The sequence below is a fragment of the Excalfactoria chinensis genome, chromosome 1 (genome assembly GCF_039878825.1).
Source record: "Excalfactoria chinensis isolate bCotChi1 chromosome 1, bCotChi1.hap2, whole genome shotgun sequence".
NCBI classification, from domain to species: domain Eukaryota; kingdom Metazoa; phylum Chordata; class Aves; order Galliformes; family Phasianidae; genus Excalfactoria; species Excalfactoria chinensis.
Window position 1 is genome coordinate 39,932,847 of NC_092825.1, and position 21,789 is coordinate 39,954,635.

Sequence of the window (21,789 nt, forward strand, 5' to 3'; positions counted from 1 at the left end):
TCCATTTTGATAAAGGAATTTGAAAAGTGATCTCAAGATTTACATTAAAATTATCAATTTTTTGCAAAATTTGTGACTCCGTCTTCAGTCAACTTAAATACATTGTACTAAGATTTTTCAAAGTAAATGTAAAGAATTGCAATCAGACGTGCAACTCAAAATTGCTACTCCTGTCTCTTTACAATGAGACATCATTTTCACAAAAACAAGGTCAAATATCCCTCTGTTTTTATGGTTTTGTTGCACTCTTTTCCTAATGTTTGAATAATATATATACATGTAAGGGAAGTTTTCTTACTTATATAAATTGATTATATTATATATTGATTGCAGGCTAAGACAATTCCTCTTTACTCAGTGAAGCTAAGGCAAGTCAAAAAGTTGCACACCTGTGGTTTAGAGGGTCAAAACATGGTATGTTTTCCACCTTTTTTTTTTTTTTTTTCCTCTATTTAAATGTTTTTTTAGTACTGAAGAAATTATTCTTTGAACATGCAAAGGAATGTCTTCACTAAATACTTGTGTAGTACTAGGGCAATGAAGTGCAGGAACTGTTCTAATACAAATAATGACTAGGTAATAAAAGCTAAACTGAAGTGTTCCTGCAGGCAAACTAAGATAGCTTAAAAAATCCTAAATTTTTTTTTTTAAATATTTTTTCTTCGCTATTTTTGTTATTTTTCTTTGTTTCTTTTCTTAGTCCTTTCAAGTCCCTTTATTCTAACAGGGCTTCAGTTTGTTTCTCTGCTTCAAATATGACACCTTTACAGTTTTAAGGAATAGAAAAGGTCAAATAAAGGTATATGGTTGAGAAAAAAAACAACAACCCTGCACTTCATTGTTATCAAAACAGTCAAGTCTTAACGGCTTCAGTCTGAATGAGTTCTGCATGGCCAGCCATCTAACTTGAATTTCCTTTAAATCTTGTAAAATAATATTGAAGTACCAGTTGAGAATGCACTTAATGTGTCCATAAATGATCCAGGATTTCTGATATTTGGATTCATAAACAAACAATAAAACAAACAAATAAATAAATGATGTGTCATTTCACTTCCATTTTCTCAAGTTATTTGGGGAAAGAAAAGAAAAAAAAAAAAACAAAAAAACAAGGGAAACCACAAAAACAAAACCAAACAATCTCAGATACATCTCCTTCTATGGAAGTTCTCCTTCAGTGTAAAAGCAAGAAGTGGCACTGGGAACTGTAGCTTCTGCAAGATAGATTTATAGATTAAAAGTCCAGAAATGTATATAATCTCTAAAAAGTTATCTGGAAATGATCTTTGAACAATGTAGCTCTTCTTCATGTGTCTAGCTCAATGCTGCAAATCAGAAGGCATATTTCAATGCATAGTTCTGTGACTTGTTCCCCAAATCCATGTTTCTCCAACCTGGATGATACAGATTATAAACAACTTTTGACAAGGCAGAAGGCAAAAGAAGATATGCTGTGATAAAACATTTTGATGCCTTGTTAGCAGCTCTTAGTAGTGTGTGAAGAAACATAATGTACTATTTGCACCCCTTCCCAAGGCAAGGCATAATGTGAAAGGAGCTGACATTTACTGTGAAAAGTAAAGTCTTTATTTAGATAGAGTGAGTGTTAAAATCTCTGATGCATGGTGCTTCAGATTTCTCTGTAAATCTGATTTCTCTTCACTGAAGCACTTCAGTGCTTTTCTGTGAAAAATGCATGGGGCCCTTGGAGGATAAAGAAAGGCACTCTGACTCATCTTCCTCATCTAAACTTTTGCCAGGAAAATGTGTTTGGCAACTGGTATGAATGAGAACAGATAGCCCAAATAAACCATTATGGATATTCATTGAGATTAATAATAGCTATAGATTACTGAAACAGTATAGATTTATACGACTATATGAAAGGCTTGGGAAAAAGGGAAAGGACAAATAAACAGATGATATTTCTTTTTCTACTGTGTAAGCACACTCTATTATATGAAGTAATTTTACATAGCATCTGTTCTATCAAATGATAGCCTTTGCAGGGATCTCCCTTGATTTTTCGGGGGGAAAAAAGAAAAAAAGAACAAAAACAAAAACTACTGCTTGTTTGATCTATTAATATCAGATGATATATTTATAATGGTTATGTATTAGCAGTGCTGACCAAAACAAAGACCAAAACACAATTGCTGCACTACTGTTGCCTCATAGTCATCTTCCAGCATATCCAAAATTAGTTCCCTATCTTGTACAGTCACACACTGACCGAAAATGAACACAAAATTGGGAAAAGGTGTGGGGCTTTTTGGCCCAACGTGACAGAAAAGCCTCCCTCTTTTAAGACAGCAGTAGATATATATTAAAAAGCAGATATTTCAAATGGCAATGGGACAGCCTTCTTGGAAGTTGAAAATGATGTATGGAAAAATAGCAAAACCTACCTAACTGAAAAAATGAATTGTTATTATTAAAGCTAGACAATGAAGAAAGGAATTTACTATGGCATCTCCCACAAAGCATCAGATCAATATAACATAAATTTACTTTAAAAGACATGTCAGTTCCTGAAATTTACCTTTTTTCTTACACTGAAGACTATGAGATTATGTCTGTTCTCTCCCAAAAACAAGAAACAGTAGGCTGTTCCCTGTCTTTTATTAGCCCTCCTGGGCTGGCAGAAACCAAACAGGTGGAGCTTGTGTTTTGGATTTACTACTGACCTAGCACCTAACCAGCCACAGAAACTTGAAGTACACAAGCCAAAATCTATTCTTGATTTTTGAGAAGAGTAAACTGATGCATAGGTATCACACTGCATTTTTCTTTCTTAAAACTGGTGTCTAGTATCTTAGGACTGTGTTCTTCTTCAATTCCCTGAAAGCATCCTAAGTGGAGTTACTGCAGAACTGAAATTACAGCAGATTTGATATGAAGTAACACAAAAGACCACAATAATAGAAGTTACTGTCAAGGTCACCTAGTTCAATTCTCCTGATGTCTGGTGTCATAGATATAGCATCGTATAGAATACTAATTGAGTAAATGTTTGAAAGAACTGTCAGTGATTTAGGAAACATATCTTGAAACTGAAAGGGAAGAAAATTAACTTTTCAGATACAATAAGCATAAGATAAAAAGAGAGAACGTGTGTCTGAGAAGGCAAATATCAACCTGGCAGAAAATAACTTCGCAGAGTATGGATAACAGTTGAGCTGGGAGCCTGAGTTGCTTCATGTTAGGGACCGAAGCATAGAATACCTACTTTAATTATGCTTAGCTTCTGAGTCTTGACTTTCACATGAGCAAAGGATAATTAGAATACAGGCCTGCTCCAGGCTTAAAACCTAGTTTTCATATCCACACAGCTCAGGGTGTAATGTCAGGGCTTGTGTTGAACGTCATATTCCCAAGGGCCTGGAGCTCAGCCTCTGGAATTTGAGGATTAGCAAAATGGACCCTTTTATTTGTGTATGCATATCAAGGCTTGACTAGGAGAAACACAGTGAAATAAAGCATAGACAATAGCATTATTTCACCTTTTACGTTTTTCCTTTGTGAAAATTAGTAATAAACAGATTTCATTCTGTTTGGATGATGAAATTACTGTTTCTCACTAGAAGATAATCACTGGTCTCACAGATGAGAACATAAAGTTTATAAGTATGAGCTCTTCATTTTTTTTTTAATTTTTTTTTTTTAAATTTTAATTCTTGTAAGCACTAAAGTGAATACAGATGAAGATTCTAATTCAATACCACAATACTTGAAGGTGAGCATTAATAGTATTAACCAGCTAGAATAAGGCTCAACGCGAGTCACACAAACCCCTGTTACCAATACACATGGTTCTTGCAAGTCCATACTCTGTATGAGCTTCAAAATCTACTGTTTCTACCAAATTACTCAGTTCTAGAAAGTCCTATAGATGTGATGAACACTCTCTTGGCTTTCAGCCAATGTAAGTCTAGTAAAGTTAGCTGGAGTTTTCTTGTGTTAAAACCATACCCCATCTTTAAGCCAAAGTTAACTCTTGGGCTAATTTCAAAGTATTTGTAACATATAGGAGTCATACCATGACATCTAGATATGCTTTAAATACTTGCTTTGCTGTTCCCAGGAACTTTCACTTTATCCAACAGAAATGTACATCTGTGTTACAGGTGAGAACCAGAGGGAAATGAAACTAGTAGACTCTACTAAGAATAAATAGGTGAAAATAGAGTTGCTGCTGAGTTGGGATAGAGCATCCTTAAAATATTTTATTTCATTTTATTTAACACCTCTCCTATTCAGTCTTTGGAAAATGAAGCTGTCTGACCTTTGGTACTATAAATAACAGACTTGAAGGAAAGTAGTTTTACTAATGAAGTATTTCTTTTTAGGAGAAGGGAGTGGAAAGGCCTTATGATTTTTTGCAGTATACCACCATCTGGTGGAAAGAAACAGAAAAATGAAGCTTTTCAGCAGTTCCGTATCTAGATAATTTGGTAGGTTTACTATCAAAAAATAACTAGTGCTAATTAACTTCAGTAGGTCCTTCTGGCTTTATTGTTACAAATCACTTAAAAACATGAACTTTCTGTACTGTTCTTGCAGAAACCTTACTCAGCCTAATAATTTCAAACAGATATTTGATCTTAAGAGTTTAAATGGTAAGGGACATTTAAAAATACTCTTAAAGTTACACATAAATTTCAGTATCAAGGATAACTGGTTAGTAAGGCAGGACAGAATTTTTCACATGACTTGATAAGATAGTTCAAAATATTTTGCTAATAAATCTAACAATATGTCTCATACATACTACAGAATATAGAGAAATTTAATTATTTGTCAACTAAAATTATTTGTTAATAAGATAAATTTCCTTTTTTTTTTTTTTTTTTTTTTTCTTTCCCCCCCCTCCCCTATTATTATATTTTTTTTTCTCCCTTCTCATTTTGATTAAAATTATGAAGAAAAATATCTGGTCATGCTATCCACGCCCTCTAATTTATTTATTTTTTCCTTTGTTTCTTCTTCTTTTTTTTTTTTTTTCTTTTTTTTTTTTTTCCTGTTTCTTTTTCTTTCATTTCTTTTTCTTTTTGCTTTTCAATTTCTTTTTCATTCTCTTTTTTTTTGTTTCTCTTTCTCTTTTCCTTTTTCCTTTTTCCTTTCAAATTCTTTTTCTTATCATACTTTTTCTCTTTTTCTTTTTTCTTATTTTTCCTTCTCATTTATTTCTTTTTTCTTTTCCTGGCTGCTGGGCTCCTGTGACCTGGCAACCTACATGTCCTCTAGTCACTTATTTAGGGAATTGAGGTCTGAATCCAAAAAATGTTGGAAAACTGTCTACTGAGTGATTTAAGCAGGCTTATATCCATGTAACTTATGTTTGAACTAGATTATCTTGGTTGGGCTAGATGATCTTGTAGGTCCTTTCCAACCTTGTGATTCTATGTTTCTGTGGTACCAGGGAAAGTTATGGAACAAATCATCCTGAGAGAGATCACACAGCATGTGTGTGGTGTACAGGGGATCAGGCCCAGCCAGCATGGGTTCATTAAGGGCAGGTCGTTCTTGACCAACATCATTTCCTTCTATGACTGGGTGACCAGACTGGTAGATGAGGGAAAGGCTGTTGATGTAGTCTACCTAGACTTCAGCAAAGCCTTTGACACTGTCTCTCACAGTACTCTCCTGGGGAAACTGGCTGCTCGTGGCCTGTACAGGTATACCCTCCTTTGGGTAAGGAACTGGCTAGGGGGCTGTGCCCAATGGGTAGTAGTTAATGGAGTTAAGTCCACCTGGCGTCCCATTAAAAGTGGTGTCTCCCATGGGTTTGTACTGGGACGCATATTGTTTCATATTGTGTGTACCCTCAGTAAGTTTTCAGATGACACCAAGTTGGGAGGTGGTGTTGATCTGCCTGAGGGTAAGGAGGCCCTTCAGAGGGATCTGGATAAACTGGATTGCTGGGCTGCAGTGAATGGGATGAGGTTCAAGCGCCAGGTCCTTCACTTTGGCCACAATAACCCCATGTAGCACTATAGGCTTGAGGCTGAGTGGCTGGATGACTGTGAAAAGGAAAGGGACCTGGGGGTGTTGGTTGATGCTTGGCTGAACGTGAGCTGACAGTGTGCCCAGGTGGCCAAGAGGGCCAATGGCATCCTGGCCTGTATAAAATAGTGTGACCAGTAGGAGCAGGGAGGTAATTATCCCTCTGTACTCATCACTGGTGAGGCCACATCTCATGTACTGTGTTCAGTTTTGGGCCTGTCTCGCTCCAATTTCTAGGAGGGAGGCAAGGTTCTTTGATATATGTATACCCAGCGTGTGATTAAGAAACGATTCAAATGTTGGTCCAACCAGTTTATTACAAGTCCTAGCTGTTTAGGGAGATGGGGAAGGGAAGTTGGGCGATAAGAAAGGTAGGAAACATAACCAAAGAGTCTTTGTAGAGAGCAAAAGAGACAGTCACCACTGTGGGTCCAGCAAGGTACACAGTAGGTCTGTTGATCTCAGGAACTCGTCTGATCACTGTGGGGGATGGGAGAAAGCCAGGAAGCTCCACAGCAAGCCAGCCTCGGGGGTTCTTCCAAACAGGTTTTCCCCTCAGGGAATTCTCCATCAAAGGTGTCTTTGGGAGTTTGCCTCCAAAGTCCCTAGTTTAGTGAGGACCTTTTATCCTCCATTTCTGTGGGTTTTCTTCTTCTGCTTTTCTCTCAGTTTAGTGTGACATCCCTGGCCCAACAAATGAGCCAGCAGGGAGTGGTGCCTCCATTGCCATGCACAAGCATTATTGCCTTCTGCAGTGGTCCACTCCTCCAAGTCACACCCCTGAAAAAGACTGCTTGTCCTGCTTCTGCTTATCTTTGCAATCATAAGCAGAGGTACTATGGCATGGTGACACCCACCATTCACCCTCCTAGATAGTTAGCAGTTGCCAGTCAGTCTTAACATCAGAAAGGCCTCACTAAGCAAGCTTTGAGACAAAAAAGAAAAACAGTTTTGTCTTTCACAGGGCCCCTTGCTACTAGAAAGACATTGAGGCCCTGGAATGTGTCTGGAGCACAAGTCTTATGAGGAGCATCTCAGGGAGCTGGGATTGTTTAGTCTGGAGAAGAGGCTCAGGGGAGACCTCACAGCACTCTTACTCATTACAGCTTTCTGAAGGTTGTGGGCTTGGCCTTCTCCCAGGCATCAAAGAGGACCAGAGGAAATGCATCAGAAGAGGTTTAGACTAGACATAAGAACTTTTTCTCTCAGGGAGTGGTCAGGCACTGGAATGGCTGTCCAGTTTGGTGGTGGAGTCGCCGTACCTGGCAGTGTTCAAGAGGCGTCTGGATGAGGAGCATCAAGATACGGTTTAGTGGCTTGTGGTAGCAGCGGTAATGGGAGGATGGTTGGACTAGATGATCTTGTAGGTCCTTTCCAACCTTGTGATTCTATGATTCTGTGGTTCAATGAATTCTATGATTCAATCTGGGATACCAAAGCAAGCCAACAAAAGCTTTCCAGGGTAATTTGGACTCTGCTGGGCTAGTTCACTCATTCATAGCCAAACAGTCAGCCTCTTTGATGGTTTCTACTGGAGCTTTGGCAAGATCAGTAACTCTCCAGAAGTGGTTTTTTGTTTCTTTGTTTTTATTTGTTTGTTTGTTTTTGTTTTTAAACTGATTCAATGAAGTTTTAAAGCAAAAGACTAGAATAATTTAATTGCATTAATTAAGGCAGTGTCATCTTCGTAGTGTACATAAGCACATGGGACAGAGTTTACAGTTTCACTTGTAACAGAGAATTAGTTTTAAGCTATATGGCTGAAGGAAAATTTTAGTTCCTCAAATATTTATGAAAGTAAAGATTCAGTCTATCATATCAGTATTGAAAAGCTTTGTTAGACCAAATATTGCTGGTTTATAAGCAACTGCTCATTCCATATTGATCATATGGCAATGAGATCCACAAAATATTCATGTCATATTAGTAGGTTGCTTTGTGGTGATTTTCCATGTACTTTTTAAAGCTAACATGATATGGCTAAATGATATTGCTCTACTATCTAAAGTTTTTTTGCACTACTGGACAGAAAAATATTTGTTGAGGAAATTGTTTTCTCCCATAAAGAACTTATTGTATGGACTACGGTACTTTTACAATTATTGTGGTTTTGTTGTTGTTGTTGTTGTTTTGTTTTGTGTTTTGTTTGTTTGTTTGTTTTTTTCAGTTTTACATTTAGCACTGCTACATTTATCTCTGAAGGCAGTTTCATATGCAGCCTTCAATATAGTAAAAGTTCTATCCCACTTTGTTCTTTGTCTAAAGGAAGTACTAGATTCCGTTTCTCACTTTCACAGTTTCACTTCTTGCTTCTGAGAAGGCGATTTTATTTCTCCTATTTTTGCCAGTGCTTCAGTTTCCTTTGGTGATAAAATCAGTAAGCATTCCCTATCAGTCTATCCTTTTAACTGAAAATAAAATAAAATAAAATAAAATAAAATAAAATAAAATAAAATAATAAAAAAAAATCCTATAAATTTCTCTAATTCTGAACTTTCTAGTTGGTTATATGATTTGAGCCAGTGTTACAAAATTTTGCTTTACTAATTAGCATCACATATTTTAATTATTTTTTATCTGGTTGGAATAGACTTAGTTTTTCTGATCTTCTGAAGCAAATGCTTGAGTTTTGTCCCTTCTATTTGCAAGAGTGGAAGCCTGATAAAACAGGTCCTACATTAACTAATTTAGTGGCATTGTACAAACATTGATGCTATTTTCCTGCATTATAGATTTCACATCCCAATATTTTTGTTTCTGTTTAGACTTGTAGAAGGCTGAAGACTGAGGTTTTTAATCTATCTGCTGAAATAGATGTTCAATCTATCTTTATTAGTAGATGGAGTTCAAATAATCATAATTATAGGTGAAGGATGACAGACTGGATCATCGAATCTACCTTCTTCTATAAGGGAGCTGACAATTTAATCAAGGCTAGAGCTAATTTTCCATTTAGCGACCAAAGAATTCAAAAGACAAATAATTCACTTCTACCTTTGGTAATCTTCTCCAAAGATGAATCATACTAACCACTGAAAACTGAAATAAGCCGTACAAGTTAAAATATGTCAGATGTTATTTTGTAGCCATTTTTTAATTCTTTTCTCTGCTAAATGAAACATCATCTAAATTATATTCTTTTCTCATTCACTGTATGAAATTTTTCTCTCTCAAATCAGAATGAAATCCAGATTTTTTTGCAAAGGCAAATTATGTTTGGTAAGAATTGACTGATGTGCTTCGGGGAGAATGCAAGGCATGAGGCAGGAAGAATCAAATGTGGTGGCAAACATTTGGGGTATGTTCAGGAGAATGATGTTGTTAGGCTTGTGGCAAGGAAAATACGGGGCCTGTTTTTACTCTGTGATTAGGACCAGAGGTAAATAGGAATTTGCAGAAGATTGGCCTTAGAAGGAAGGCTACAAAGGATTAGCAGTGTTTCACATTGCTGACTATTCAAGGGTGCTGAGCAAGATGAGTGACAAATGAGAAAAAAGTCTGCTGAGGTTCCCTGATCCAACCCAGATTAATCTACTCCTAGCATTTAGAGGATATTTTATTATGTGGACTTTCAGTATTCTGACAAGTAGGTCCACCTCTTTTTCCTGTCTTCTGTGCTTTGTGCAGTGGTAGAGAATGAAGGCTGAAGAGGAAGAATTTGGACTTTCCCTGTTGCTGCTGCAGAGTTATAAAATAGCCAGGGCAGAGTTAGATGCCTGAGATGATCATGTTGTTCCTTATTTATGTCCTCAAAGGACGGGAAAGTAAGAATATTCTTCCACATTTCTTTTTAGGAAAGGATGCTATTCTGAAGGCCATTCCTCTGTAATGCTTGAGAAATCAGAACTTCCTGTTCATATCTGCCTCAGTAAAACTCTGATCAACAAGAAGTTCTTCTTCTGCACAATATTTTTCTCAATCCTTCACCCCCTAGCAATGTGCGCATTTTCAACAAGAGTATTATTCAAACCCACATCCCTGGAATTGCATGAAATGATGGAAAAGGTATGAAATTAAGTTGTTTCAATCTAAAAAGTGGGAATGACACTGAACAGAATTAAAAATGTATGGCCAGTAGGTGGTACCCTTATTCCAAATTAAAAAGGAGAGTCTGAAGCTGGAACACAACATTAGGTGAAAACAGTGAAAACTTTTGCTCACTTTGTAAGAGCTGTGGACAAGGCTGATTAGGGCTAGGGATAGTGTGATAAATTGAGTATCCAGATAATAAACAGACTGACTTCACTTGAAAATACCTTCTGAACTGAACTCAGCTTTGGCCATTCCAAGATGAACATAACTTAGAACCTGGCCTTCACACTGAAAACTTGAATATAACAACAGTTGAGATCTGATGTCTTTAAATTTAAGTTCATAGGTCCCATCAGGTCATTTCTCTTCTATCACCACTGGAAGGTATACTATTAAGAAAGAATGTAAATTGTACAAATATATATCTATATTTTGTCTAAATTACTGGCTTCTTTAAGTGAATTAAATATATTCATGTAGGTGTAAATTCTATTCTCTCCTGTTCTCTCCTGCCTTCTGGATCCACCTGATATTGATCTGTGATGTAGCCTTTCTGATTTCTCACAGTCTTTACTTGCCTCCCAGTGAGACTGACTGCACTAGAAGCTTTTTTCTCCATCTTGTCATTTTTTAAAATTACTCTACTAAAGGTCATAACTTTTGTGACCAGTCTGCTATGAAATCGAAAGGACATGTAGTTTTATCCTTTTTAGCCTCACCATCTCTCTCCCATTCTATAGTGGAGATTTTTGATATTTTTTAAAACTGAAATATTCTATTCTTGCACACAGAAAATTGGAGTTATTTTACAAAGCTATGCAATTCCAAATGTCTCTTTCAATGTTAAAGAAAAAAATAAATTACAGAACTGTAAAAATTCCATTAGAATACTGAGTTCAGATCATCTTCTGTTTTCTTTCCCTGGGTTTACAACTGTGCATAAAAATACAATCCTCTTTGTTTTCCCCACAACATTATTTCCACAGTCCCATGACTTTTCATCCTCTCACTATGAAACTTGTTTACTAGCAGTGAAGTTTGTCTCTGATTATCTTCTGTTCACACTCTTAGTTGTCAAAATGTAGGAACCTTCACATACTGGTGAGAAGTGTGGAATAAACTGAAAGCAGACATAGACACAGAAACTGGAACAGCCACAAAGTTTCCATAGCAGTCTCTGTGTCTGCTCGCTGCAGCCGATAAACATTTATCCGTTGACATTATGTTCTCCATGGTTATTTCCATTTATGCTTTTATGTATATTAAGAAATGTATTCGTAATACATATGTGATTACACACTTGCGGGAAATATTTAATATACTAAAAAAAAAATAATTTGAACTTTTTTTTTTTTTTTTTTTTTAAATAATATTCAAATATGTTTCTTTGGTTTTCTATTTGTAGTTTTATTAACTCATACACAATGCTTCTGTTTGATTGTTTGATGCTCAGTTGACTTTAGAAATCAGCTACCAGTAGTATTAACCTCTTTGGTGATGGAGATGGAAAACTCAGAGCTATGGATTTTCCATCTCCATCCAGGTATTCCAGTAAATTTTAAAATTTATGTATGTCAAAGTAACTTTCCCAAATCAGTAATTTAAATTGTGGAAAATGCTTGTCTGTGACAATGGCTAGTAAAAATGTAACAAAAGACATGGGTGAACTTAAAAAGAATTTCTTTACAAGAATTGATTTTAAAGATACATAATCTAATTGACTTTTTTTCTTATTGCAACAACAGTTTATTTAAAATTATTACAGTTTATGTAAAACTAGACTAGTGAAGATGCAAAACAAACAAACAAACAAATTTACAGCTGAATAATGTGAAGACACTGAGACCTGGACGTTGTTTGGGCCTTTGTTACAGTTTTATTTTGTGGTTTTGATACATCTTCAAGTTTCTGTGCTCTACTTCATCTGTTTGGAGTAATACTTTTTTCTTTCTTCTGATTATGTTTTTTATATTTTTAGATCTGCAACAATGAGAGTGTTATGTATGTTGGTACAGATGCTGAAAGAAAGGGATTATAAATTTTACAAGACTGTAAACAACTGTTAAGTCAATAAATACACAAAATCTTCTTTCTCTCTAACTGAATTGTTTGAGCTCCACTCCTTCAGCTATGCCAGGAGAAGCATATGCAAAGCCAAATGGTAACTGATTGGGTCCATTTTTTATTCTTCTCATTGTCTGACTGTACTGGGTACAAGCAACCTGCAGGGAGGTGATGCAAAGATGGGAACAAAAGTGGGTGAGAAAAACAAAACCCTATTTCAATTTATGGAAAATTATGCTAACTGATTTTTACGAAATTCAGATTCAGTGCTATTGCAATTCATCCTCACTTCTTCCTAAAATGTAAAAGAAAGCAACAGATCATTTTGATAGAGGATGCATTTCTTACGACTAATTTCCATTCTGATTAAAAAAAAAAAAAAAAAAAAAAGAGCACAGCAAAAACAATCTTCAAAGTAAACATGTCCTCATCTGACTTTATATAGTATATGTATTTATATGTATAGCCAAATAAAACCTACCCAAACAGCAAAGAAAAAAGAAAAAGCAAACAAACAAACAAACAAAACAAACAAAAAAAAACAAACCTCAGGTTCATAACAGACAGTGATTGCTTGAAGACAACAGCAATCTAAAAGAAAGAGTGTGGGACAAAGAAAAAAACAACAACAACAACAAAACTGCATTAGCATTTAGGAATATGTTCCAAATAAGAGCCTATGCGTGCCAAAACCCTGTTCTGAGGTGCCATATGGGCAAAAGGATCAATTTTCCAACAAAAGGGATTAAAAAACTGAGCAATTCTCCTGTAGACTATAAACAGTTTTTCCTTATTGCTTCTTTGTGTCTCACAAAATATATGTATGAGGAGAAAAAAAGTAGGTCCTAACTGTGAAACTTTTTTGTCTTTCAAGGCCAAAACCTGAAAACCAACACTTTTGCCAGAAGAGCAGTGAAACCACTTAAACTACTTGTAGCTTAAGTGCAGACCGCATTGATGGACACCCCATTTATGAAATTCTGATTATTATTTTGAATAAATACTGTTTTGGTAGTAAGGTGCTAATCTATAACTTATACAATGAGGAATGAGATTTCAGATTCTTGAGTTTTCAAATGCTTCGGAGATCTGCTCAAAAGCACAAAAATTCTTTTGTAGGAGTGAATGGAATTAAAACCCATTATCTTACTCTGAGTTAAGCTAAAGATTATCTTCCCCTTAAAAATGTTTTGGAGCTATTGCATTAATCTGATTCTGTTGAATTATAATGAAAACTTGAAGAAAATAAGAAATGGAAAAAGACATCTTCTGTTTTTTTTTTTTTTTAATTGGTATTGGAAGTAGTTATTTGCACCACAGTAGCAGAGGTAAGTGTCCGGCCCAAAAACCACTCTGGCACAGAGGATGATTTTATTTCTTTTAATAAGAACTAGGAATTGTTCCAAGACAGTCTGACTACTGGGAGTGGAGCATCCAACCAAAATATGCTCACCAGATGGTAGATGTTTCCTTGTGGATAAATGCTGAAAACTGTGCAAACTGTGATGTAAGAATGGGAAGATTCGCTCTTGTTGGTTTCAGTTTTCAGTTGTCTCTGCAGCTAAAAAAGATGAGGGGGAGAAATAAAGCTAGATTAAATGGAAGAAAAATGTGTCATTATTTATTGCTGAGATATTGTAAACGACTAACTGGTGAAAATTCACAAATCGTTTTATTTCCCCTTACATCTTTATATCCCCTTATATCTTTATTACTTTGCTATTCCAAAACACACTACAGTTAAACATGATGGGTCCACAAACAAGAACAAGAAGGATTGTTTGCTGTAAGGAAAAATATTTTTAAAAACAAAGCCCGTCCTATGGGCCTGTTGAAAATACAGTACAGTGAGCTGCTTTGCTAGTCTCTGCATACTGATGTGGAAGGATCTGTGGTGTCTTGAAGCCCAGCCTGGCAACTTGCTTGAAAAACCAATGAATTAGATTTGTACAAAGGCCTTGCATGAGCATGTTTCTCCTCTTCATAGTTCCAGACCCAATTATGTGACTTCAGGCAAAATGAACTAGAGAGTACCTCTGCAGAGTATGGTGCATTTTGACCAGGAAGATGTCTGACATGACCAAGATGTCTGACATGCCAGGTGATTTATAGCAGAAGTAGCACAGCAAAGTACTGCAAAGTTGATAGAAAATTTTAACTCACAGAGTTACATGGAATGAAATGAGTGTCACAGTAAGAAGGCAGGGCAGCAGGAAAAGACATTTTTAGCTTTCTTTGTACTCAGCTTGAAATAAAGACATTCTCTTTCTCATGCTCTTCTCCTCTTAATGCTTTCAATGCATTTGTTTATTTATTTTGCCGTTATTGTTTATTTATTTATTTATTTATTTATTTTCCCCACCCTGTGAATATGCCTGCAGTGTGAGGAGTGGCAAAGTCTGGTTTTGAAGAAAATAATGGAAATAGGTCCCCATCTTTGCCCTTAGAAAGCCTGTTTCCATGAAAATAAAACAATAAAAATAACTTCTGGCCACTAATTTTCAGAGCAATGAAACATTAACAGCTTCTTTTGAATACTGTCATCTCTAAGACTGAAGAAGATAGTGGATATTTAGGAAGTTTAAAGAACTGAATGCATTCATGAGGATACAGTAGAGATAAGGTAAATATTATTATACAAAGTAACTGATGAAAGAATTATCATGAGCTGGCAATATACTTTTGCAGCAGAAAAGGTGAACTACATTCTAGGTTGCATCAAGAGAAATGTGACCAGGATGTTGAGGGAGGTGATTCTGCCCCTCTACTCTGCTCTTGCGAGACCCCACTGGAGTAATGTGTCCAGTTTTGGAGCACAAGAAGGACATGCAGCTGTTGGAACAGATCCAAAAGAGGGCCACAAAGATAATCAGATTGCTGGAATGGGCAGAGAGAGCTGGATCTCTTCAGCCTGGAAAAGCAAAGGCCTCTGGGAGGACCATATAGCGGTCTTCCAGTACATTCCAGTACAGTAAGGCCAGGGGGGGACTTTTTATAAGGGCATGTAGTGATAAGACAAGGGGAAATGGTTTTAAACTGGAAGAAGGTAGATTTTGACTAGATATTATGAAGTAATTCTTTACTGCGAAGGTGGCTGGACACTGCAACAGGTTGTCCAGAGAAGTTGTGGATGCCCTCTCCCTGGAGGCATTCAAGGCCAAGCTGGATGGGGCTTTGTGCAACCTGGTCTAGTGGAAAGTGTCCCTGCCTATAGCAAAACGGTTGAACTAGATGATCTTGAAGGTCTCTTCCAACCCAAAGCATTCTATGATTCTATGCTAGTTTCTTGCAACTGCTTTATTAACACACACATACGCAGATGCACACATTAACCTAGAAAGCCTCCTTGCCTAGGTTTTTTTTTGGGTGGGTGTGTTTTTGTGTGTAAAGAGCAGTCTCAAGTAAACATTTTATCTCCTTTGAGGGAATACATTGCATATCTAATTCTGAATCTTTCCAGTACTACAGACCTTTTAAAAAGTTGCTGGCTGTTTTGCATTGTTTATCCACCAAATATAAGAGTTTTCAGTTAAAGTACTCATTTCCAAAAGAAAATGAGAATATGTAGGTGGGAGAGAGCTGAGGTATTAGGAAGAAGGGAGACCACATGTTGGTTTAACATGCAATTTTTAGTGGGAGAAGGGAAGGAACATATGGAAGAAATTGCGTCTTTGAAAGGTAGCAGGCAACCACTAGAGAAAAGACCTGTTTGGGGCTTTTTATTTTCCTTCTGTGAAAGACACTATTCAGCCATGTGGAGGAGAGAAACCTGGCTCAATTTGCAAGTGCAAAACCAGACTGCTGACAGGAAACATTTTCAGGAGTGATTAACAAAGCCAGTTTGCTTTACTAGATTTTCATGAAGGTAAAAAGGTAGGTATCTGATTTTGACAAAATCAAATAGAGCATCCTTTGCTTTAAGGCAAAAAAGAAATAGCACCTTTTTCTTTTAAAGGGTGTCTCATTATAGAATGCTTATTGCCTTCACAGGAGGCATGACATTTAAATCTGTTGAGCACTTACTAAGCGAAAGAAGTAATTTTGAGGTATAAACAACAGAAACTGGCCCAGTTTCCTGAATGAAGGTGAAAGGGTTTTTACAGTATTTACCCACCATGATGTTAATTTATTCAGTAATTAAATTAAAGAGAGGGGAAGGACTGCTTGCTTGTGTTACTATAAGTGTAGCATGATATTAGAATTGATTCTGAGGCTGCAGATAAACTGAAATCTCACAAGTGATGGCAGCACAAGAGACTCAGTATCAGCACATATTGGTGTAAAGGCACAACTTATACCTAAAGCCCTCTGCTGTTGAAGGTAGAATGTGTACTGAGGAAAGGCAGAATAATTTAAGTATCAGCTTTAGATTTTGGTTTGAGCAGGAGCTCTAAATTCAGATTATCAGAACAAGCTGAACATACACTTGGGAAAGTATACAAGAATCCACTGTCAAATTTCTTTTCTTAAGTTATATACAGTTTTGTCCCAAGTTAAACATATGTAAATGTAGTACATATTGTTAAAAGAAAAGTGAATCATAACATGATTAAAGAGAAGGGCATTAAGTCAACGAGTCTTTTCCAATCTTACATTTATTTATAAAAATATTCTGGATACCATAGCAAGAATAGTAACTGTTCCTCGTCACATATTCACCCCCTAGTCTGTTAGACATAAGTATTCCAGTGCTACCATACTGCAAGCTGGACAGACAGCCTCCGGTGTCCTTTGTCTGTACTGCATCAATGTGCATGCCCAAGGCAATGCTTTTTAAAGCCGAATCTATTATTTTTATTGAGATGGCAAAAAAAAAAAAAAAAAAAAAAAAAAAAAAGCAGTTGCAATTCTGGGGGCCATCACAGGCTCCCTTTTACAGTAGAAGGGATAGTATAATGATGATACTCTGACAAAGAACAGCCCTTAAATAATAAGTTAGTTTAAGTGCAATCACACTGCAGAAATATACCTGGCTGACCCTGTTGCTGAGCAACACATACCTTCCCCCCATTGCTAAAGACACTGTATTTATTTAACCTTTTCTTGACATCATGTTACTCTCATCACTTCTGCCCAAACTGCTAAGGATAGATGGAGCCCAATCACAAAGAAAACCTTGAATCTGTTTTTAAAAGTTAACTGCATAGCAATTTATTATTATTATTTTTTCTTGGTAATATCTTTTTTAATGCCCTTGCTTCATGCAGTTATCCAGGAAGAAAACCTTCTTTAATTATGCCAATGGAAAGAAACCAAGAAACTGAGCACTGAGCTTTCACTGATGTTAAAAAAGAATGTGAATGTGTTTAGAAACTGGAACTTTTCATGCAATACAATCACAGTATCTTTGAGGCTGAGAATTTGCAGACAGGTCTCCATGGCTGCCAGTCAGGTTTCTCTGAACTGGAAAGAGCAAACCCAGTGTTAATGAGTAAATAGCAAGAAGGAGGGAAGGCAGCTATTTAACCAGCTGGACGGGGGAAATAAGTGTCAGCTGTTGATGTTCAGTTTTATTCATTAAATGCGAACCTCTCACATAAGCCTAGCAAAGAGCCAGAAAAGGGTTTAATTAATAATGTAACCCTACATAAAGCACTTTCATGTTCAAGAGAGAATTTTAAGAGCCTTTTTATCAGCTTTAAGGGCAAAGTGGAATTTTATTTGAAAATTTGTAGTGGGAAATACGAGAGCTGGAAAATATCCAGAAATAGAGCTAAAAAAATTGCCTAGATGCCAATTCAATTTTATACTAACAACGCCAAATCAGTGTTTATGGAAATATTATTGTAATTAATTTTTCACTGTAATTAATATTTAAACTAACATATAATAAATAATAAGATTGATTTATCTTTATTACTTTAAAGCCGAACCAATTATTTTCATAGAAATTGCAACATAACATTTGGGAAGAAGATGCTGAACATTTCTACTGTGAAAATTAACTACAGCAACAGTGCTTCTGATTAGAAAGTAAATTTAAATATTTGGTTTCTATGTATCATCCGTCTTTATCTATTTTTATGTGCATTATATTTAATATACAAAAATAATAGATCTCTTGTATCTTTAGTTACCTAGTAATTGAATATTCTGGCCAAATGACTTGAATAGCCTCTCAAAAGAGTAAATTTAGATAGATGGACCTTAGACATCTATTGTACACTGATATGACTCTAGACATGTTTCTTCTCCTCTTCATTTACAACAGGAGCAGCAGTCTGGCCTTAGTCTCTATAAGCCTGACTGTGCTACTTACAGTTAGAGGTCCTGAACCTCATAGCAATACAGGATGCATCTGCTGAATCAAAATTAGTAAAAGAAGTGCTAACTTAGAAAATGAAGTGCAGAGATAACAAAGTATATCTGCCTGGAGATAGATTAGCTGGATTTCAGCCTTCTTAGATTGAAAAAAAAAAAAAAAAAAAAAAAAAAAAAATTAGCTTCTACACACATGCACACACAATAAATAAATAAATAAAAAATCAACACGTTCAGACTTTTATAGGTCAATTCTGTTTTGGTTAAAGAGGGTAGAAATTTTGTAGCTTTTGTTTCCATAGACCAAGAAGGACAAGTATTAAGTCCCTTGTTTTACCTTATCTTTAAATCTGCTCGAGTGGTGGAGACACTTCAATACATTCATATTAGTATATAGAATATGAAAATAAAAGTTCTTAACTTGTTTTCATTATAATTCATCCATATTTTCTACCTGTTTGTTGTAAAACATTATGCTGCACATCTGAGGATATGACATTGCCGAAGTTCATACTTCATGTTCTTTATTACTACTGATAATTCAGTGGTTACTGAACGTGCAGTCACAAAGGACTGTAAGTTTAACATGAGATGAAGCTAGTAAAAAATATCATTTCCAACGGAATCTCTGAAGTGCTTCACAATAAAAACTACTTAAATCTACAGTACTGAAATTTAAATGATGCCTATTTTCTTTTTTCTTTCAGTTGCTTTTCAGTTTTAAGTTATTTTAATTCCCTCTTTATTTCACTTTTAATGAATTAATAATGTTCAGGAACCAAATTTCCTCTTAAAAAAGTAATAAATAAATAAATAAATAAATAAATTGGTGCCTAAGAGAAGAATACTAGGCAGAGTGTAAAACAGAGCATCATGTTAAAAATGTCATAACTCTTATCTACAAACAGCACATTCATTATCCTTGTAGTAATAAATACAGAAAATATGCAAAAATTGTTACCTGACAGCTTTTGCTTTTTGAGTTTGTTTGTTCTCCATAAAAGTAGGAACTCAGTTCATTTACTTCACAAGGAGCAGTACTTTACTTCCCTAGAATTCCCTATATCAAAGGGATCACACTATTTGTAGAAAGATAGAAGACAAATTGGCTTTTAATTAAGAAAAGAAAAAAAAAAAAAAATCCCAGGAGAATTATACAATAAGTAGACCCAAACATTGCTAATAGAAACAGTGCATGCATGTTCAGTTAAGAATAGACCAATCAATGTGCAGAAGACAATTTAAGATTTTCAGTATTAGCATTTCAGTGTGAAAATACTGACATTTTGTCCACAAATGAACACAAGAAACACGCTAACCAACAGTGTACATCAATGAACAGAGACACTGCCAATATTTTGTTTCATGAGTGTATTTATATAAAAAATAATAATAATAAAAAAAAAAATCCAAACTTTGGGAAGCATCAGTGAACATATACACTTCCAGTTAAATCTTTCTATTTCTGAAGGCAATCACTTTTCTTAACACATGAAGAAAAAATATCTCAAATATGTCTGTCTGAAACCTGTCTGAAAACCAGCTCATGCTATTTCTTTTTTTTTTTTTTTTTTTTTCTTTTTCTTTTTGGTCGGGGGCTGGGAGGGCTTTTTTGGCAAAAAAAAAAACAAACAAACAGTTGGCAACAATTTTCATTTTAATGTGTTGGGTACAATGTGCATTACTTGGAGGAGGAAGTGGAACCCACGCATTCAATTCAGTTCTCAGACATTCTATGGGACAGTGTTCTTGCTTCTCCTGAGTTAAATGAATCTTTAATTTTTTTGGTTGTTGTTTTCAAATAAAATAAAATACAAGAGGAGGTATTACGTATGCCTCTCATTCCCAGAGCATACCACTACCCACACCTGAGGCAAACTTCCTTCAAGGGCATATGCTTGTTATTTGTGGATTTGAGCCTCTCAGACAGGGAAGAACCTGAAGCTAGATGAGTTTTATTACCACGTCTGTATGGTGCAGGAGATAAAATTCACTGCTAGTGTTTTAGAAAGGAAAGCAGTTGTGTTCTGCTCTCAAAGGAATGGTAATAAGTACTGTGACTCTTTTCACATTCAGCAAGCTATAGATCAGAAGGGTACAGTCTCCTAAATCCAGAGAATCTTCAAATTTAGCATAAGAAGTTGTTTTCATCATTTTAAAAAATCCCACTGTTCAGCTGGCATGTCCAAATCCTCCTGGCTGTTGCAGCATGGCCAGGCATCAAATACTAGTGCATTTCTGAGGGACTGTTATTTAAACTACAACTTAAAATTGTTTTTACTATAAGCATGACTAAAAATTTTTTCTTATGTAAGTTTTTGTGCAGTTGATCTGCTTATTTTGATTTATAGTTCATAAAATACTCTTTAAAGCTTTTGTTGAGAGCATTTAATGTGTATCACCCATTCACACTGTGCATGGTTTAGATTACAGTAACATTATTGACTTTTCATTATAGAACATATAGACTGAGTATGTTCTCCATCCTGATTTGGAAGATTTTGTTGGAAATACTGCATTTCTGAATAAAAGTAAACACTCCTAGTCAGCCTAGTTATATTTGCTTTGGCACTAATAGTTGATGATCAAGGAAAGGAAATGTAGAAAGACATTTCATTTAAAACCACAGTGTTGACTCATAACTAATTATCAACTAGTTAGTAGACAATCATGGGTAATCAATGTTAAAAAGCAGGTTCTTTTTTAAGTTTTTATAACCATTTGAGAATGGTGCCAAATTTTAATTAAAAAAAAAGTGATATTTTCTTTTCCAGATTGGACATGTATGTTGCTTTTAAGATGTCTTTCCATAGAAATATGAGAAGAAAAGAGATTTAGTTGTGTATTAAGGAGAAAAGACTATTCTTACAGGAAAGGATGCTTTTTTGAGTTATGTGTAAGCATGTACTATGAGATTTATTTTAAAATGTACCTGCCTCTGAGTAGATTTTCCAAACCTGGACTTGAATTTAGCAGGATTTATGAATCAGGAAAAGCAATTTCATTGCTGTTTTGTGTAGGTTTTCAAGTAACTTACTTTTCTGAAATAGCTATGTCAAGTTTGGATATACTGAGTACAGCAGTTAGTTCATTCTTGGTCAGTGCAGGCATTCTTAAAATTTAATCTTTGCCTCCCAGGTTTAACTAAAATCCATTCATGTAATTAGATGATAACCACAGTATTCATGGGTTTGATAGTACAGTGCTCATCTGTGTCACATTTGTTACACCTACAGAGTTTTTAGTTTCTACTGAGAATGTCTGCAAATTTCTTAGAAGAAAAAAAACCCTGTAGATTCTACTTATAAAAATGTATTCATGTAATATAAATCACATAGCCATACAACCTCCCTGTGTAATCCACTGGAAACCCAGAGATTACATTGAAGTCATTAGGACTGAGGAAGCTTTCTGCTTATTGGCTCA